Consider the following 22,658-nt stretch of genomic DNA (forward strand, 5'->3'; position numbering starts at 1 on the left):
TTTAAAGCCTAGGGAAAGAGGGTTTCAAATATTTAGCACATGTCTTCAACCTGTCTCTTTCCACCTTTGTCATACCCGAAAAATGGAAAATGGCCAAGGTGGTACGGCTACTAAAGCCTGGCCCCCACTTCAAACCAAATTTGCAGCTAGCCCTTCATCAGCATGACTTTAGAAAACTCCATACCACCACCACCGCGCTGAATGCCATTAGCACCCAGATAAATTGTGGTTTAAATCAGAAGCCCCACCATAGAACATTACTCGTAGCGCTAGACCTATCAAAAGATTTTGATATGGTCAACCATGGCACGTTACTGCAAGACTTGGAAGGGTCTACCCTTCCCCCATGTCTTAAAGGGTGGACCGCAAATTATCTGGGTGGTCGGCAGGCATCGGTGCAATTCAGAAACGAAATATCAAAGCCAAAAAGAATCAAATAAGGGGTGCCTCAGGGTGGTGTCCTATCCCCACTTGTGCTTAATTTTTACATATCAAAACTACCTTCGGCACCAGAAGGAGTTACTATCGTTTCTTGCGTCGATGACTGCACAACAATAGCACAAGAGGCTATTTATTATACGAATATTGTAAAGGAGTACCTATTAGGTAAAAAAGAAATACATTTTATTACTCAAAATTAATTATGCAAAATCCAAAGACTGTATAATGTATAAATGTGATCGGCTACCTCCCTGATCTCTCCAGTTGTTTTCGCCTCGCGAAACCTGGCATTATCACCGACTAAATCATCCGCGACTCTATTTACAACTTGGACGTCCCAAATGTCGAGCATTTTGAACATCCACGTCGATGGCACTACGCACCCGACTGTCCTACACCCCAAAATCTTGGGTGTGGCGTTTGATCAGGATCTACATTTTGGTGAGCACGCAGCCGCAGTTGTTCCGAAAATCCAGAGCCGTAATAAAATCCTCAAATCCCTTGCTGGCAGTACTTGGAGAAAAGACAAAGAAACGCTCATTACCACATGCAAAGCAATTGGCCAGCCGTTTGTGTGCTACGCGTCCCCTATATGGTCGCCAAGCCTAAAAACTACCCACTGAAAGAAGCTACAGGCCTGCCAAAATTCTGCGCTCATAACCGCCACGAGCTGTCTTCTTATGTCCCCAGAACACCATCTACATATGAGGCGAGAATAATCCCCATCAGGGAGAGAAATGAGATGCTAACCAAACAGTTCCTGTTGAATACCCGAAAATATGGGCATCCCAACAGACATCTGATTGATGAGGTGGGGCGAAACATTGCTACAACAACAACAACAGGTTCGTGCATTTCAAAATTCGATCTGCATGTGCTTATATGAAGCGGTTGTCTAGATGGTCGAAAGGGAACATTAAATAAAATTTCACCGAGCAGAAAAGGGTTATTCACCATCATTCTAATAAGTTTTACTACAAATAACACACCTACCATCTCCCTACGACTCCGTAACGTAGGGAGCTGAATAAGTTTTAAACGGCAGGAATAGGGAGGCAGAATCCTGGAGGGGTCCCATCGTTAGTCCCTTAGCGCAAAAATCAGGAATTGCTTTTGAACCGACTCCAATTTGTCGCAGTGCGTCTGGTAACGAGGGTTCCAGATTATCGAAGCGTATTCTAATATTGGCCGCACCAAGGTATAAAGATAGTTTTAGTAATATATGGATCATCGAATTCTTTAGACCATCGTTTGACGAACGCCAAAGTCCTTTGGCCCTGTTCACGCAACCTTCTATGTGCAATTTAAAGTCGAGTTTAGGGTCCATCGTAACCCCAAGGCCTACAAAACTAATGACTTGGTTCATTGTGTAATCATCAATCTTATACTCGTAGGATTGGTGTGATTTCCTTGTAAATCAAATGAACTTGCACTTCGGCAGGTTTAGTGACATAACATTCACACTACACCATTCGACTAGGCTATTCTTGTTGTAGCACTGCTAACGGCTTGCAGTACTTCAAAACATTTGGAAGGTCGTTAATGAACAGCAGAAACAGCACTGGGCCAAGGAACACCAGAAGTAACATTTTGTTAGGGTCTGCTGCTACGTTCTACGGTCCACTTGGGAGCGTATTCGCGCGAACACACCTAGTGATGGGGCGAAAGTTGCGATAAAAAGTATCGAAAAACAAGGAAAAAAACAGACCGGCCATCACTAGCGAAAGTTGGAGGAGTTTCCGGGAAAAGTGTGATAGGCAGCAGCAAAATATTGTGCAGGCCCAGATACATAGAAAACAAAAAGGAAATCGTGCAGCATCAGTCGGCCCAACGTCAATAGCAAGACGCCAACTGCCTTATTGACATTGCTGCTACATCAACTGCCCATCCCCACTTATATTGGATGAGTTTCCGGAAAAGTGTGATAGGCAGCAGCAAAAATTTTGTGCTGGCCCAGATACATAGAAAAGCAAAAAGGAAATCGTGCAGCATCAGTCGGCCCAACGTCAATAGCAAGACGCCAACTGCCTTATTGACATTGCTGCTACATCAACTGCCCATCCCCACTTATATTTGATGAGTTTCCGGGAAAAATCGTGATAGGCAGGAGCAAAATTTTGTGGTGGCCCAGATATATAGAAAAACAAAAAGGAAATCGTGCAACATCAGTTGGCCCATCGTCAATAGCAAGACGCCAACTGCCTTATTGACATTGCTGCTACATCCACTGCACATCCCCACTTATATTTAACTAATCGCCAAACACCCTAGCCGGCTGTGCACGTATCCAAGTGAGCATTGTGGAAGAACCAAACAGTTAGGTGGTAGCAAACCTTATCACGGTAGTGACGTAGCTCAACGTGTATAATATCCAGTGAAACTAAACGGTGAGAAGAACCATTGCAATCCGAAGATAAACCCCTTTCTCTACGTCTACGAAGTACCCTACCACCTTCGGAGCAGCGTCCGACACCAAGTCCGCCTCCAGGGCCAGCAGTACGTTGTTGCATAACACGACTAACGACAAAATTGCCAAGTCACCCAGACCGTAAAGGTCAGCACGAGGTTTTATCGCCACCAGGTTCACTCGATTACCTCAGACCAGAGCGCAAGAACCACCAACCGTACCAACACCAACCTGCAACGACAACGACCACGGCAGAACCAACACCAATGGCCTGCAACCTGACTAGGGTGAGTTCGTTCCAAACAAAAACTTAGTAAAGAAAATTAGAAATTTGGATTTGCATGGAAAGCAGAAGACACGAAAAATATTCAAATTCAAATGGTAGTATACTACACTGGATAGTATACATAATTATATAGTATATCGGTACATAAATATATATGCGCTGGCAAAAGAAAAGGCGCTTGGAACGCCAAGCTAATGTTGTATTTATAATTAGTTTTTAAATTTTCCTATATACGATTGTTTGCTTCATTCATATATATTTCATTAAATACACTACATACATGCTACTTGCAACCATACTAGGGTGGAGAGAAAAAAAAAAGAAAGGGGGGATACACCTAAATGATTCCCATTAATTAAGATTAGCTTGTATCAATTATCTAATCGAAATAATTATTACATGAACACTTATATTTGGCACCTTGACAAGATATTAAATAATGCAACAACAGTGTAATATACAAAATTGCTTACGCATTCTAAAGGTCTGTTCACAAATAAACGGGCAGTTTTGTCTCAGTCAGGTCAAGCAGCAATTACCTGTTAGAACGCTCAACGCTAATTCAGATTTACGCCGTTTATTTGAGAATGCATCTTATATACATTATATGGAACCAAAATCTTTAAATATAACTAAAAGTGTATTCAGTCATTTACGAGTATAATTCAATTTACATAGTACCTACCTAGACAGTAAAAAGAGCATACATCCTTTTTTTTTCCAGTTTAGTGACATATTTAGTCGCTTTAAGATGTTTGAAGTTGGCTCTGTAAGTTTTATTGATAATAGGCCGTCGTTATCACGTGCAACGTTTTAGCGATTCATTTTGGGAGCTCAACCATAAATTTAAAGACAATTTTTTTGCGACAGCAGCCATTAGTCGATTATGCTCGAATTGGCAAAAGGATTTCCATTTAGTTTTTTTTCTTATATCATACAAATGCTATATATATATATATATATATATATATACATATGATTCCCTATTGTGGGCAATATCGTTCGGACAACGAGACGAAAGTAATATACGTGCACGTAATACATATTACTATCTCAATTTCATCTTTATTGCTTTTGTGAATACTCGTCTTAGTACATATTAGATATTATTATCATTATACCATAATCATTAGCTTTACACAAAAAAAAAGCAGATAATAAGGATTATTGTAACAATGTGCTTTAACCCTTTCACTACCGTACTATAAGCAGAGTTCTTAGAAAAATATTGCTTATATTTTTGGATAGATATGAAATACTATAAACCAAAAAAAATTTCAAAAAAAATCTAATGTCCTTCTGAAGGATGTTATTTCCTGGGATTATATGTCCCATTGGTATATAAACGAAACATAAATTGGGACTAAATATCCCATTGGTAGTATTTTTTCAAAACCATCAAACAAGAGTATCCTCTTAATTTTAATTTATTTCTTCTTTTGGTACATTTTTAGACACATTTTTTATTTATTTTACTTATGGAAATTACCAAAACATTCAAAACAAATTGGTTCTTTGCACATTGAGCATACATACTGCGTGCGTTTTTCTTTATTCATAGAGCTGCACAATACACAGCGTCTCCGCTGGTTTTCTTTCATCGGCATATGATCTCCAACATTTAACATCTTTTTAGCTCTTTTTGATCTCGGGCCTTTTGTGGTAGAGATTGTTTTTGCCTTGGTCTTAGCTCTGCCTTGCGAAATAAGTTGTTCTGCGAGTGGTACAACGAAGTCTTTTAGCTGCGATTTTCTATGTACGTTTTCCTGGTAAATAATATGAGCATTTACCACTGATGTCATTAAAAGCTTGAAAAATACTTTGCGCCACCATTTCGTCGATTTTCTATTAACATCATAAGTTTTAACTTTTTGATCGGATATATCAACTCCCCCCATGTTCTGATTATAGAAGACCAAGGCTTCCGGACAGTCAATAGAAATCCTAGAACCATCTTTTTGAGTTCGCAAAACTGTAGACGATGTAGGGCTGTGACAATTGCTCATAATAATTACTTCGCGGGAGTCGTGCCATTTTGCTACCATTATACCTTGATCACTTATCCGAAAAACAGAGTCTCCTCTCTTCAGCGGTTCGTTCAAGACAGGTAAATTCTTTCTATTTTGAACACAAGTTCCGACACAAGCAAAAGGTAAAGTTTTCATCAAATTAAATGAGGTAAAAAAGCGATCAAATATCAAAACCGTATTGGGATTACGCACAGTCTCACACAATTTAGTAACGACCCTCTCTCCTAAAGTTCCTGATGGGGCTGGGCTGCTGTCTTTGACAGCATATATATTGAAGTCATACGTATATCCGGTTCTGGAGTCACATCTTTGCCATATTTTGATGCCACGTTTAATCGCCTTCAATGGTAAATACTGCTTTAGGGAGGATCTGCCCTTAAACTTAGCCATTGATTCGTCAATGCTCTGACGTGAGCTATCCGTTGTGATTTTATAAATGCATGTTTCAAACAATTGACAACTTCCTCTATGTAATAAAGTTTGGATGCCGAATCTGGTTTCTTAGGAAAATTAAAATACATTTTTGACATAAGAGTTTGGTAGCGATTTCGCGACATTGCTGTTTTTATAAAATTGTTGCCCATGGATTCATTTTGAGACCAGTAATCAGAAATCTCAGGCAATTTATTATAGCCCATAACAAGTGAAATTCCAAGCAATATTTTGATTTCGTCTGCATCAGTCGGTGCCGTACTACGTTTTTTGTTTGTATTCAATATGTCTAATCTCTCATTTGTGCATTGCGCAATAAATATAAATAAGGATTCTGGAAATACATACTTAAATATTTCAAGCTCAGTCGATATTCTTGAAATTGGAGCCAATATGACGGGATCAAGCTCTTCACTAATAGAAAATCGAGGACGAAATAAATCCGAAGGGTCTCCCCATACTACAAGGTTACTTGACGTGTTATTAGCCACATCCTGTGCGTCGTTTTCACATTCCACATCTGAACTTTTCTCTGAATCTTGCCTGGAATTGTTCGAAAGACCATCAGTTTCTTCATCGAAATCTGGCACATATTCCGATCCGGACGCACTGAAATCGCTTACATCTGAATCGCTGTTGTTTAGCATCGCGGTCACTTCGTCTTCCGTCAACTTCCCACCTTGGATCTTTCGATTCATTCTACAAACCATTAAACGCAAAAATTGTTTCCACATTTTCATAACATAAATTAAGCCCAATGGGATAATATATCCCATTTTTATTGTTTGGACACTACTGTTGGGATATATTATCCCACAAGCACAAAAATACAGATTTCAACATATATTGTATACCCATTGTTTCTTACTTACCTGAATGTTATTTATAACGTTATTATAAGTATTTTAAACAACTTTAACTTATGGTATTCACTTGTTTTCCCCACAAAATATATGAATTTTAAAAAATCACGTGCACTCTTCACGAAACAAGTTGCATACTAATGGCTACTAAACACAGCGCCCATAATAAACATACCCAAATTAGCTGACGACAGAAAGATAACACTTTGAAGTACCAATGGGACGAATTCTTCCTTAAATTAAGTGAATATTGGATTTATGTCGATTTTTTGATTTTGCACTGGGATGTATTATCCCCATGGTAGTGAAAGGGTTAAGGGCAACCCCTTAGGATAATAACCAAAACCGAACTTTATATATATATTTTTTGCTAACAAAATATAAGCAAGTCAATTTGAATACCTTGCGTTAGCGAGTATAGTTATATTAGAAATTTAGATAATAATCCAATCATTTTTTTTTAAGACAAGCTCTAAATATTAATAATGAATTTGGAATAAATTTTGTAATTGAAATGGGAATGCTGACTATCGCATTTATTTAGAAGGCACTTAGGGAAACAGGTAAGGGCCACCGAAATTTTAGGTGCGTGGGTGGTCATGGTTTTTGAGGGTGGGCTAAGCACCGGGCGTCGCAACAACACCCGCGGAGCCCCTCTGTATATTCGGGCCATTTCTGATTCTTCTTTTCTGTTATCATTTTAATTTTCAGCTTTTTTTTTTGCAATTCTATTTTTCAGCAATGTTTTTTTATTTCGATTTTCAGCGTTGGTAACCGGCCATGTCCGGTTCGGTAATTTTTTTTTGCGGTTTTTTTCGAATTTAAATTTTAAATGTTTAACGGTCTGTCCGTGACATCCGGTTCGGTCGGATGTTGTTTTAGTTTGAATTTATAAGCGTTTAGAGTCGTTCTCTGCGCTTCTGTCAGTTTATTTTAAATTTGACAGCTGCTAGTTTGATAGGCATGATAGGAACTTTTTTCTGTATATGGCGCAGGTACAGAAAGGTTGGCAAGGACCCGCCCCAGCCGACAATGACTAGCCACTGTGCACCACCACATCATGCCGACCGCCTTCCTTACTGCTTCCACCGAAAATGCGAACCCATAACAATTTATAGCTTCTGACCTACAGTTATTAAATATAACTGTTTGTAATCCAAGATAGAAACAAATGCGGGAGCCAAAACGATCGAGTTTGAACAGAAGAATTGAACGGGAAACTTTATCAAAAGCTTTACTAAAATCAGTATAAATTACATCAATTTCGCTATTAGCCTTACATCCGCTCATCACATGAGTTGCGAACTCAAGCAAGTTAGTCACGGTAGATTTACCCGAGCAAAAACCATGTTGAAGACAAGTCAGTGATTGGGGATACCCTATGATCTAGTTGCTTTGTGACGATCGATTGAAAGTTTGGGTATAGCACTAAGCTTTGCTATTCCTCGATAATTTAAAACGCATGATCTATTCCCATTTTTGTAAAGTGGTATTATAAAACACCCTTTCCACTTTCTGGGAAATATCCCTTGCTTTAGGGATGCGTTAAAAAGACATGTAAGAGGTTTATACAGGAATTCAGCACACGTTTTTAGCAGAAGACATGGAATTTCATCAGGTCCGCTGGAATAGGAAATTTTTAGGCCTTCCAGATGTCTTAGTACGTCTACCGTAGGAATATGCGGAACAAATGCTGAATTAAGCGAGGACAGTTTGAATGGATAGTTCAGTGGCGCGGAGTCATAGGCAGTGGAGTAATTAGATTTAAAGAAGGTGGCAAACTATTGGCAATCTCATTGTCATCATTAGAACTTAGATCGTTAAACTTCATTACGGTTGGAAACCTCTTAATTTTTCTTTTCGAGTTGACGAACGAATAAAACGACTTTGGATTAGAGAAAATTTTATGCTTAATCTTTTTTAAGTAATCCGCATAACATCTTCTCTGTTATGTGCCTGTGGCGCAGAATAGAGTATGCCGCATAGTCACTTTGCAGTTGAAGTTGGCGATTTTCATGTGGTTGTTGTTGTGTTTGTACCCACAAAAAAAATTGTGCATCACCGTGGCGGTAGCCACGGTTATACCACACACCCGGACTTGGTATGGCGTAGCCCAGGGTTATTTTTGGTGTAGCATTAGCAAAAATATAATAAGGTATCCTATGTGGTTGGGGCTTTAGTGGTACTTGACAGGCGCATGCAGTGGCAATACGCATGTCAAGTACAACTGCAGCCAACGTCACACAAAACAACATGTAGATAAGATAGATAAAAGAAACGAGTGACATTCCAATTTTGATCGTACATCGTGCAAGTTCATCGAATAAATTAAACGCTGTAATCAAAAACGGTTGTGTTCTTTATTTAATTTATTGGAGTAAACCACCGAATGTTCTGGAGAAGAAGGCTAACATAATCTTGAACCTAAAAAAGCCAACAATTTGGAGGCGGCGTCCTCCCAAAAGAAGGAGCGTTGAAAAGGTAACGCCGCATGGCGGCGCACGAAGAAGGTTTCCATTTTGGTACGCCACATGGCGACCGTGAGGCTGGAGCCTCGGTCAGTTAAAATTTGGCAGCGACGGTGAGTAGAGTGAAAGAAAGTGGTTCGACAGTGAATAAGAAAATTTTAAACATTAAATAAGATAGCTAACAAAATAATTTCAACTTAATAATAATACAGAAGTAATAAAATTTTCTAATAAAATGTCTTAAATTTATATAACAAAAACGGAAGTAATAAAAAGATTTCTAACAAAATATTTCCAAATTATAACAAAAACAGAGGTAACAATTTTTCTAATAGGACATTTTCAAAATTTATAACAAAACGGAGGTAATAAAATTTTTATAATAAAATAATTTCGAATCTAATAAAAACGGAATTAGTACTGTTTTTCCAACAAATGTTTTCAACTATATAACAAAAAACGAAATACAACATTTTAAAATTTATAACAAAACGGAAATAATAAGGGTTTCTAACAAAACATCTTCGAAGACTTGACCACGTCTCTCATCATGCTTACAGGTTGCTAAACATTTCTTTCGATAACCTTATCAAACTTAAAACGCTCAATACGCTACATAAATTAATATATATGAAGGAACCTGACTATCTGTATCGGAGGCTAAATTTTCTCCAGTCGTCTAGATCTGTTCTCCTTACCCACTTCAGTCATCGTATGCTAATATCTGATCGCCAGTTCTTCATTACTTCCATACGTCTTTGGAACTCGCTCCCTTCTAGACTTAGGCCTATAAGCAATGCTCTGCTCTTCAATAAAGAATTAACAAGTTTCTATAATAACCTAGACAATTAAAATACTGATTTCTTCTAAGCAAATGTACTCTATCATTCACTTATTTTATTTATTTACTATTTATTAAATATATTATTTATTGTAACCTTTTCTTAGCCATAGTCATTAGCTTTAAGTTTCAAGTTTAAATTGTTCCTATTTTATGCCTTTTACCGACTAGCACTATAAAATAATGTTTGCCAAATTGTTGTGCCGGGATGAATTGCCTAATAAATACAAATACAAATACAAAATACAAATAATAAGAAATCCATAACTCGGAAAACTTAATTCACCTACTTAAGGGTAACTGTACCACCAAGCATCGACATTAACAACGGCATTCCTCTACTCACTTAACGGCAGAAAACCACGCCATATATCTACATATAAGCAGCAGCAGCAACAACACCAGCAGCGCAGTAGCAGCAGCAGGACCAACATCGGGGCAGCAGCGCAGCAGAAAAAGCAGCGACGGCTAGGCAGAACCTCGGAAGCAGCATTTAAGTATGTTACTTACATATGTATATGTAGTTTTTTGTACAAATTTTTTTTCTACATACACACATTTACGTATATACATACATTTTTTTTGGATTTTGATTAAAACGGTGGTACCGTTGAACAACCAAAGTGGTGCGTCCGTCTAAACGTAACAATTAATACTTTTTCAGTTTTCAACAATTCTAAAATTTTCGAACCATTTTATAAAATTCAACCTTTGCAAATTTACATGTAAATTTTTCTCTCAAGTTTCAACTCATTTTACGAATTCACATTTTCTTCAAATTTTTAATATTTTCGAATTTCTAATTTAAAAGCTTCTCAACTCATTTTACAAATTCCCATACCCTCAAGCTTCAATTTTAATTTAAAATTTTCAAATTATTTCACACATCTTTCATTCAAAGTTTCACATGTCTGTATTTCCATTTCTCAAATTTTAATTATACTTCAGTTTTTTTAATACGTACATTCTCCAAAAATTCTTTTTCACCATATAAGACTCAGTGAACTAGATAAGCCGTTTACGTGTAATCTATAAATTTTGGAATATTGATATAAACGTTGGTTTGTGGAAAACCAATTCAGATTTATTTTGATATAAGCGGTGGTTCCGTTAAAAACCAATTGAATTTTTGATATAAACGGTGGTTCCGTGATTACCACATTACTGAGATTTTTGCGATTCATACTTATAAATTTTTGAGCCCATTTTAAATTCAATTTCTTCTTACAGCTTTCTCATATCATCATTTTTGTTTCGATTAGATTTTCCAGTAAATTACAAATACTTCGTTAGCGACAATTCACTATAAACCAGTTCCCTTTCCAATTTTTTTTCCTTTCAACATTTCAGCTTCAAGTATACATTCAAATAGTGCTTCATTAATTTCATGGTAGTTTAAACTTAATTCTTTTGCTCTTCTTATAACTACATGTACAACCTTAGAGATAGGAAGCGAGTCCACAAAACTTCAGATTCAGAACCAGATTCCAATAAATTAACGTCAAGCTCGGAAAGTTTAACTTTATCGTCGACCGAAAAATTCACAAAACAGGAAAATAAATTATCTTTGGCAGAAGATTTCCCAGGCTCGAAGATTCTTCTAGCAAAAATTTAACTTCTAATTTAGAGTCAAATCTCAACGATACCAATAGTGCAAAATTAACTTCAACATCTTCTAACTTAAACCCAGATCTTAACGATCTAATTAGTCCAAACATTGCCTCAACTTCTTCAAATTCAGCTTCAGATCTTAACGATCAAATCATGGCAACACTTGATCAAAAGAGATCTTTCATTATCATGTGTGCTACTTCTATTAGAGAAAACTACAGCGGCGATCCTTTAGCACTTGAGTCCTTTAGGGACAAAATTGAATTACTTGAAGAGTTCGCCGATGAAAATTTAACTGGTACTTTCATATCATTTTTAAAATCGAAACTCGAGGGTAAAGCACGCGAAGCAATTCCAACTGAGGTAAATTCCGTTAGTCAAATTAAAGCCGCGTTACGAAATAGAATTAAACCCGTCAATTCAAAAGTTGTCGCGGGTAAAATCGCGTCTTTACATGTGGTAAACAATAACTACTCGTAATTTGCCAAGCGTGTTGAAGAATTGTCAGACTCATTAGAACGTTCCTTGATCATTGAAGGTAAGACGCAAGCAAACGCTCACGAAATGGCTGTAGAGCAAACAGTTAACGTATGTAGACTGAACACTCGTTCAGAATTAGTAAAGTCAATTTTAGCATCAACTACTTTCAGCGACTCAAAGGACGTAGTTGCAAAAATGATAGTTGAGCGTAATAATGAGGTTAAAGAATGTCAAGTGCTGGCGTTTCAGTTGCGTGTTAATAGGCCAAATAGTTTTCGAGGCGGATTTAGGGGACATAATTACAGTAATAGGTTCAATAACAATAGCAGTCGTTTCAATAACAATAACAGCCGTTTCAATAACAATAACATCAGATACAATAATAATGGAAACAGTTATAGGTTTAATAACAATAGTAGAAGATGCCACAGTAATAATTCTAATAACAATAATTCGGGCCATCGGTCTAGTTCTCGAGGAAACAATAGTAACAGACGTGGAAATGCGAGTAATAATGCTGTGCGTGCTTTAAACGCGGATGCCCCTCAGGTGCGAACACTGGGGGAGCAGGAGCTAGAATACTAGATGAAAACTTTCCTAAAAACGCTGTTTTCTGTTTGAATCTCAACTATTCCGATTTCATCGAATTAAAATGTAGTGATTCTTATAAGTCAGGCACTTTTCTCGTAGATTCTCAAGCTGATATTTCCTTAATTAAATTTTCAAGTTTTACAGATAGAGTTCAAATTAACGGTAAAGATATTATTAACATAACAGGTGTAACAACAGATTCGGTTTCAACGTTAGGTACAGTAAATAAAATTTAATTGCATCAAATTTTTTCATTCCGCATAAATTACACGTAGTAAGTGACGATTTTAACATACCTTCGGACGGCATACTCGGCAAGGATTTTCTAAAAACATATAAGTGCATAATAGACTATGCAAACAATAGCATAACAATTATCATTGGCACAGAAACTCATAGTATACAAATTTTACATGGTATGACCACAGACACTTTAGTGATTCCTCCAAGATGTGAAGTTTATCGGTTGTTTAATTTGAAAAAATCTAAAAATCCTGTTTTTGTTGACGCGCAAGAAATTTGTAGTGGTGTTTTTAACGCAAAGTGCATTGTTGACACAAATAACCCAATTTTAAAAGTTTTAAATATAACCGATGAGGTAAAATATGTCAACAAATGGAATATAGTAACCGAAGAAATTACCAACTTCAACGTATACAAAATCAGTGAAACTTCAGAAAATATAAAACGTCTGGAAGAATTAAAAAGTGTTCTACAAAAACAAATGCCAAAATATGACCCATGCCAATTGCTTGATTTATGCCTAAAATATGCCGATGTATTTGCTTTAAAAACGGACCGTATGACTCTTAACAACTTTTACGAACAGAAACTTAGATTGACTGACAAAAATCCGGTTTACATTAAAAACTATCGTTTGCCTTATTCACAACGGGAAGAAATAAATAGACAGCCCACTAATTTTAGTTCCAAAAAAAGATCCCACAGGTCAAAAAGCATATCGTATGTGTGTAGATTTTAGAGCGGTCAATAAAAAGCTTATCGCTGACAAATTTCCGTTAGCACGCGTGGACGATATACTTGACAACCTTGGTAGGGCAAAATATTTTTCAACTTTAGATCTTTTTTCTGGTTTCCATCAAATTCCATTGCATCCTAACTCCAGGGACGTAACATCTTTTAGTACTGATAGAGGAGTTTTTCGGTGGAAAGTCTTACATTTTGGTTTAAATGTAGCACCCAATTCATTTTCGCGTATGATGTCACTAGCATTTTCAGGCATCGCGCCTAATCAAGCATTCATGTATATCGACGATATTATCGTCATAGGGTGTAGCGAGACACATCATTGTAAAAATTTAGAGAAAGTTTTTGAAACTTGTAGAAAATTCAACTTAAAGATGAATCCCAACAAATGTAATTTCCTTCGTTCCGAGGTAACTTGCCTAGGACACAAATTTTCCTCGAAAGGATTGCTGCCAGACGATTCTAAAATAAATGCGATTAAAAAATATACAAAGCCTACTGACAAAGATGCCGTTCGGCGCTTTGTCGCCTTTGCAAACTATTATAGACGATTTATTCAGAATTTCGCATTGCTGGCAGCACCTCTTAATCGTTTAAGTAGAAAAAAGTGGAGTGAGTTCGTAATTACAGTTGATGGTTCAAAAGTTGGATGCGGTGTTATATTAAGTCAAAAGCATGAAGTTGCTGACTTACCAATCTGTTTTGCTTCAAAATCTTTTAACAAAGAAGAACAGAAAAAATCTATCATTGAGTTAGAACTTTTAGCAATATATTTCGCAATTAAACAATTTCGTCCGTAGGTTTACGGTACACATTTTATGGTCGATGGTCGGAGACCATTAGTTTATCTTATTAATATGAAGGATCCGTCATCCGAACTTACAAGAATAAGATTAGAACTTGCAGAATATAATTTTACAATAGTATACGTTAAAGGCAAATCGAACGTTGTGGCTGACGCGCTTTCACGAATAACGATAGACGAAATAAAAGACTCGACGAAGCATGTTTCAGCAGTTACAACAAGGTCAAAGTCAAGACAGACAAAACCACAAAATGACGACAAACCCAAGACAGACGAAACTAGTGAAATACAAGCAGTACAGGTTTACGACAAATTTTCGCACGACTTCTCGAAGAAAATACCGCGAGTTAAAACACAAATAACCTACGATAAAAGCGACCAAATTTCAAATTTTCAACTATGTGCACATTTAAAACACAAAAAAATCGAGTTACTTAATTTTGCGAATTCCAACGAAATCACAAATTTAGATGAGTTACTTTTGAGGCTTAAAAAAGTAGCCGACATTCGCAAGATTAAGGAGTTAGAATGGCCAAAAAATGATATATTTTTTAAATATTTCACAATCACAAATTTAAAAGCTAGAGGAAATCAAATTTTAAAAAGTTTATAAATTATACTAACAGACCCAGTAGAAACGGTAACAGAGAACGACAAAAAACAGAAACTGATGACAATTTTTCACGATGACCCACTTCTAGGTGGACACTGCGGTACGAAAAAACTATATGCAAAATTGAGAACTAAATACTAATAGAAATATGAGTCGTGATATAGCTAAATTAGTTAAAAATTGCAATAAACGTCTTTTAAATAAAGCGAAACCTAAAACAAAAGAACAATTAGTTATTACACCTACACCTTGCAAACCGTTTGATATTTTAATAATAGATACAATAGCACCTTTACCAGAATCCAAATATGGTAACAGGGTCGCAGCTACCATTATTTGTGATTTAACTAAATATCTGGTAACAGTTGCAATACCAGATAAGTCAGCTAAAACAGTAGCATCAGCAATTTTTGAGAGTTTCATTTTAAATTACGGAATAATGAAATCCACTAGATCTGATTTAGGAACAGAGTTTAAAAATGAAGTATTTTTCGAATTAACCAAACTTTTAAATATTAAACATGATTTTTCAACGGCCAACCACCATGAAACGGTTGGCTCAATTGAAAGAAATCATAGAGTTTTTAATAAATATTTAAGGGCATACCTAGATAAAACATTTTCCGATTGGGACACATACCTGAAATACTTCACATTTTTCCATAACACAACAACACATACAGCTTTCAATAACCAATTTACTCCCTTTGAGTTACTATTTGGGAAAAAGGTTACATTGCCACACGAATTAAAAAAAGAACAGATAGATCCCATTTATAACGTGGAAAACTATAGTAAAGAAGTCAAATTTAGAATGCAAAAATCACATGAATTGGCAAAACATTTAATAAATAAGCATAAAATTCAAGCTAAAACACATTTTGATAAAACGGCACGTCCGTTATCTATCCAAGTAGGCAACAAGGTTCTTTTACAAAAAGAGCCTCATCAAAAACACGAAAATATATACCAAGGCCCATTTACGGTAACTAAAATAGACGGGCCTAATGCAACAATTTTTGATGAAACAAATAAAAAGGAAAAAGAAGTACACAAAAATCGACTTATAAAAATTAGGTAAATAAGCACTGTTAAATAGTCAAGAAGGCACAAAAAACCTTGAAAAAAAACTAATTTAAAATGTATATACTTATATTTTTCTAATGTAAAATCAAGAAAATGAAAATTCAAAGTTAAATTGTAATATCAAAAATGACAGAACCAAAAAAAATAATCACTAATGTATAATGTAATGGTAACTATTTAAATAGTATCTAAGAAATTTATTTTCCTATGAAAATGAAAAAAAAAATTTTAATATAAACCAAATCGTTATACTAAATTGAATATGTCCAATTTGTAAAACTTTTTTCTAATATATATGTTAATATAAATGTAAGAAGAGGAAATTCATACAATCTGATTTATATATGTACATAAGAGAAAAAAAAAACGAAAATTCAAAAACCCTAATGTAAAGTTTAGATAACAATAAAAATTTAAAATTGCTTCTAATGAACGAATTCAAAAGGAAGGTACACCCTAATATATTCGGTCATTCGAACCAATTAATTATATAGAATGCAAAAAGAAGAATGTGGCAAACGAAGGGTGATGTAGCATTAGCAAAAATATAATAAGGTGTCCTATGTGGTTGGGGCTTTAGTGGTACTTGACAGGCGGACGCAGTGGAAACACGCATGTCAAGTACAACTGCAGCCAACGTCACACAAAACAACATGTAGATAAGATAGATAAAAGAAACGAGTGACAATCCAATTTTGATCGTACATCGTGCAAGTTCATCGAATAAATTAAACGCTGTAATCAAAAACAAAAACGGTTGTGTTCTTTATTTAATTTATTGGAGATAGTAAACCACCGAATGTTCTGGAGAAGAAGGCCCCCTCGGCTAACATAATCATGAACCTAAAAATGCCAACAATTTGGAGGCGGCGTCCTCCCAAAAGAAGGAGCGTTGAAAAGGTAACGCCGCATGGCGGCGCACGAAGAAGGCTTGCATTTTGGAACGCCGCATTGGTAATAATCTAGTTGGGGGTCGACTGCTAATACGCTACCAAAAATATCGAGAGAGGTGTCAAAGGACGCGTATTAATCTCGAGAACAATAATCCGAAGGCGGAAAAGCGAAATTTTCTCTCTGTCCGGAGATATTTGCAGTTGAAGTTGGCGATTTTCATGTGCTTGTTGTTGTGTTTATACCCACAAAAAAAAATTGTGCCGGTTATACCACACACACGTCCTTGGCATGGCGTAGCCCAGGGTTATTTTTGGTAATAGTCTAGTTGAGGGGTCGACTGCTAATACGCTACCAAAAATATCGAGAGAGGTGTCAAACGACGCGTCTTGACATCAGTATTAATAATCCGAAGGCGGAAAATAAAAATTTTAACTCGTTCAAAAGATATTAACGAAAAAACGAAAAAAGACCCGCGGGTACCTCCGAAACCGGGGGTGCGATCCATAGTATTTTTGCGCAGAACACCTTTCTGCGTTGGCGGCCTTAGGCCGCGCTTATAAAAAAACACCCTGGGCTTCGCCTTGCCAAGTCCGGATGTGTGGTATAACCGTTGCTACCACCACGGTGATGCACAATTTTTTGTGGGTGCGAACACAACAACAACCACATGAAAATCGCCAACTTCAACTGCAAATATCTCCGGACAGCTTTCGGATTATTGTTCTCGAGATTAATTCGCGTCGTTTGACACCTCTCTCGATATTTTTGGTAGCGTATTAGCAGCCGACTCCTCAACTAGACTATTACCAAAAATAACCGTGGGCTACGCCATGCCAAGTCCGGGTGTGTGGTATAATCGTGGCTACCGCCACGGTGATGCACAATTTTTTTGTGGGTACAGGCACAACAACAAACACATGGAAATCACCAACTTCAACTGCAAATATCTCCGGACAGAGATACAATTTTTATTTTCCGCCTTCGGATTATTGTTCTCGAGATTAATACGCGTCTTTTGACACCTCTCTCGATATTTTTGGTAGCGTATTAGCAGTCGATCCCCTAACCCGCTGGGGTAATCCGGGTCTTTTGACACCTCTCTCGATATTTTTTTACGCGTATTAGCAGTGTCATGCTGTCGTAAAGAATTACCGCTAAAGCTCGTCCCTAAAGTAAACAATTACCAAAAATTACCTTGGGTGGGTCCAACACCGGCTTGGAGACCAACACTATATCCGCTCAATATACTCATTTTCACAATTTTTTTTTATGGGTACAACAAGAACCACATGACAATCGCCAACTTCAACTGCAAATATCTCCGGACAGAGATACGATTTTTCTTTTCCGCCTTCGGATTATTGTTGTCGAGGTCAACGCTGTCTTTTGACACCTCTATCGATATGTTTGGTAGCGTATTAGCAGTCGACCCCTTAACTAGACTTTTACCAATGATCATGCATTGCATGCTTCATATGCAATTGAATATTTATTTATTTATTAGTATACAAATTTAACAATTAGACTAAATATAGTACGGATTACAGATAAATTACATAAGCATACAAATTGAACAAAATTATATTATAAAATATGTATATGGTTGTCGGGGTGGACTGTGATGTCGAGAAACGGGAATTGGTTATTAGTTCTGTCGGAATGGACGTGATTTGGAGCAGCTCATGTATATTTGACACATAACAAGTAGGGCTGCGATGTGTGGGACCGTATCAAAAGCTTTTGATAGGTCTAGCGCTACGAGTACTGTTCTATGGTGGGGCTACTACTTTAAACCACAATTTATCTGGGTGCTAATGGCATTCAGCGCGGTGGTGGTGCTATGGAGTTTTCTAAAGCCATGCTGATGACAGGCTATCTGCAAATTTGGTTTGAAGTGGGGGAGCAAAATGGCTTCGTCTTGGCTACTGGCGATAGGAGAGATATCGGGCGATATGACTCTCCTATGTTAGCTGGTTTCCCAGGCTTTAGTAGCGGTACCACCTTGGCCATTTTCTATTTTTCGGGTATGACAAAGGTGGAAAGAGACAGGTTGAAGACATGTGCTAAATATTTGAAACCCTCTTTCCCTAGGTTTTTAAGCATCGGTATGGCTATGCCGTCTGGGCCCCCTGCTTTGGATGGTTTGTGATGTCGAGAAACGGGAATTGGTTATTAGTTCTGTCGGAATGGACGTGATTTCGAGCAGCTCATGTATATTTGACACATAACAAGCTTTTGATATGTCTAGCGCTAAGAGTACTGTGGGGCCGAATTTCGGGAATGAAAAGAGCCGAGGCGGAATCAATGAGCTTGCGGAAAGCACGCTCCCCTTGGCGGGCATAAGGTGGGATAGGGAGGGCAGCAAAGCGGCTGTCTGTAAAGGATTTTGTATTCGTCCCACTTTCCTTTTTTAAAGTTAATGAAAGTGCGTTTTTCAGCTACGATGAAGTCGGCGGGATGTTCGGGAGACATGAGTATAGGCAGGTGGTCGGATGCCAATGTTACCATCGGCTGCCAGTTGACACAGTTTACGAGTTCTGCGCTCACGATTGAAATATCCGGCGAACTTAGACAGCTTCCTACCATACGTGTGGGGGCGTCTCCGTTTATAGTGCAGAACGTCGTTTCTTCTATTTGATCCGCTAACATCTCACCCCTACTGTCCACCCGCAAGTTTGAATGCCATAGATCGTGATGGGCATTGAAATCGCCTAAGATAATGCGATTGTTTTCAGTGAGTACGCCGCTGATATCAGGGCGGTATCCACTGGGGAAACAGGTGACAGGAGGGATGTAGATGTTGATGATTTCGAGATTTGCATCGCCTGACCGGACAGATAATCCTTGACGTTCTAAGACACTGTCCCTGCGGTCGATGTCGGGATCAAATATATGGTATTGCACAGTGTGGTGTATGATAAACGCGAGGCCGCCTCCATTTCCACTCTCGCGATCTTTTCTGTGGACATTTTACCCAGAACAGGTCTGCAATGCATATCTTGCTGTGAGTTTAGTCTCTTGAATCGCAGCAATGCGGACGTTGTGCTGCTTCATGAAGTCGACTCTCTCCGTGATCTTCCCAGTTAATCCATTAGAGTTTAACTGCAGAATTCTGAATTGCATAGGGGGAGACGTCGTCACTCTGCGAGTAAGTGACGGGTGACTACGCCTCGGTTGCGGAAGGCCAGAACGCGATTGCTGTTGAGGCCCTGGGACTGGACGTCTTTGGGTAGGCATTGGGGTACCCGGTGTATTTGGGTATGCGGCCTGGCAACATGGCACAATGAAACCCGTCGGGGGGTTGCCGTCGCGGAGACCAGAACATCTAGGAAAGTGCCAGCGTCCATGGCAGGAGCTGCATTGGGCGGATGGCGCAAACGTATATATTCTGTGCTGGCAAACGGTCCAAAGGGAGGTAGGGACTAAGATTCTGTTTCTTCTGAGATTGTAGGTATGAGTGGGAGCAGCCATGTGAGTTGGTGGCGCCGATAGTTGTTGCGGCTTGTTGAGCAGCGGAGCTGCTGGAAGGTAGCGGGGGGCGCTGAGGCGCAGACTACGGGACGACCTAGGACGTGAACAGCAAGGAGCCACAAAAGAGCAACAAATTAAATGGGGTTACACTGAAATGGCAGTCCTTGGACGGGAAAAATCCCGAGTTGGTCCGGTACATAGAACCGACGGCCTTGGGAAGCGAAATCTAATCTAAATTGCACGAACCTCTTCGTTGTCTGTGTACTGACTTCAATAAGTACTGCAAAAACATTGATACGTGTGACACACTCTACGTAATAAAAAAATATCTGCTGACTACATTAAATACGCAAAGATTTGGGTGGGTGGCTTGGAATCACGTCCTTTCCAACCTCCCACTCTTATCACGAGCTCCAGTAACTTTGGGCGGGTGGCTTGGAATCACGTCCTTTCCAACCTCCCACACATCGCAGCTCTGCTTGTTATGTGTCAAATATACATGAGCTGCTTGAAATTACGTCTATCACCAGCTCCAGTAACTTTGGGCGAGTGGCTTGGAATCACGTCCTTTCCAACCTCCCACACATCACAGCTCTGCTTTTTATGTGTCAAATATACATCAGCTGCTCGAAATCACGTCTTATCACCAGCTCCAGTAACTTTGGGCGGGTGGCTTGGAATCACGTCCTTTCCAAACTCCCACACATCGCTGCTCTGCTTGTTATGTGTCAAATATACATGAGCTGCTCGAAATCACGTCCATTCCGACAGAACTAATAATCAATTCCCGTTTCTCGTCATCACAGTCCATCCCGAAAACTGATTTAATAATGTATATACATATTTCATAATACAATTTTGTTCAATTTGTATGCTTCTGTAATTTATATGTAATTCGTACTATATTTAGTCTGATTAATTGTTAAATTTGTAGACTAATAAATAAATAAATAAATATTCAAATGCATATGAAGCAATCCTTCAGATCATTGGTAAAGGTCTAGTTAAGGGGTCGACTGCTAATACGCTACCAAACATATCGATAGAGGTGTCAAAAGACCTCGTTGACCTCGACAACAATAATCCGAAGGCGAAAAAGAAAAATTGTATCTCTGTCCGGAGATATTTGTAGTTGAAGTTGGTGATTGTCATGTGGTTGTTGTTGTACCCATAAAAAAAAAATTGTGAAAATAAGTATATTGCGCGGATATAGTTTTGGTCTCCAAACCGGTGTTGGACCCACCCAAGGTAATTTTTGGTAATTGTTTACTTTAGGGACGAGCTTTAGCGGTAATTCTTTACGACAGCATGACACTGTTAATACGCGTAAAAAAATATCGAGAGAGGTGTCAAAAGACCCGGTTTACCCCAGCGGGTTAGGGGGTCAGACTATTCCCCGTAGGTATGCCTGTCGTAAGAGGCGACTAAAATACCAGATTCAAGGGGCTGTGTAGCGCATCTCTTCAGGTCGCCAGCGCAATATATAGCTTCTCCAAACCCAATTGCCAACCTCACCTATCCGCGGCGAATCCTGTTTCACTAACAGACGACGCTCTGCCGACACCAAACTCCTCATGGAACTTGGGGGTGGGGAGGGAGGGAATGGCCTGAAGGTTTAATGTGGCCACATAAATCGTTCCCGAAATGGTCGGACTAGCATCTTAATTGTGCTGTGGTACCGGAGCGTACCGGATCTGTATCCGGCAAAGGACCATTATATCGATAACACTCCCCAAAGCCTTCGGGGAGCAACCTTATCGCTACAACAACAACAACTACGCGTCTTGACATCAGTATTAATAATCAGAAGACGGAAAATAAAAATTTTAAGTCGTTCAAAAGATATTGTAATTGTTTACTTTAGCTCAAAACTGCTAAAACTCGTCCAAAAATATCGGAAGAGGTGTCAAAAGACGCTTTTTGATTTTTTATTTTTTTTTGATCCCAGGATCACGAAGGCGGAAATTCCGCTTCCCAAGGCAGTCGGTTCTATGTACCGGAGCGACTCGGGATTTTTCCCGACCGGGAAGGTATCGAATCCAATCCGGGTCCGTCTCCTGACCCCGGTCCTGAGAAATGGTTTTGCTGCATCTGCCGGAAAAAAATCTTTTTAGGACGGTCATACTCTGTTCAGTGTGTCTCGTGCAAGGGATGGTTGCATCGGACAGGTTGTTCTGGGCTTGATCCCAAAACTTTGATAAATCTTTTGTGGCTCCTTGCTGTTCACGCCCAAGGGCGTCCCTTAGTCTACGCCTAAGCGCCCCTCCACCACCTTCCAGCAGCCCCGCTGCTCAGCAAACCACAAGTACCCGCGCTGCTCGCGCCCCACGGCGCCAACAACTCAAATAGCTG

This window comes from Eurosta solidaginis, chromosome X (genome assembly GCF_040869045.1).
Source record: "Eurosta solidaginis isolate ZX-2024a chromosome X, ASM4086904v1, whole genome shotgun sequence".
NCBI classification, from domain to species: domain Eukaryota; kingdom Metazoa; phylum Arthropoda; class Insecta; order Diptera; family Tephritidae; genus Eurosta; species Eurosta solidaginis.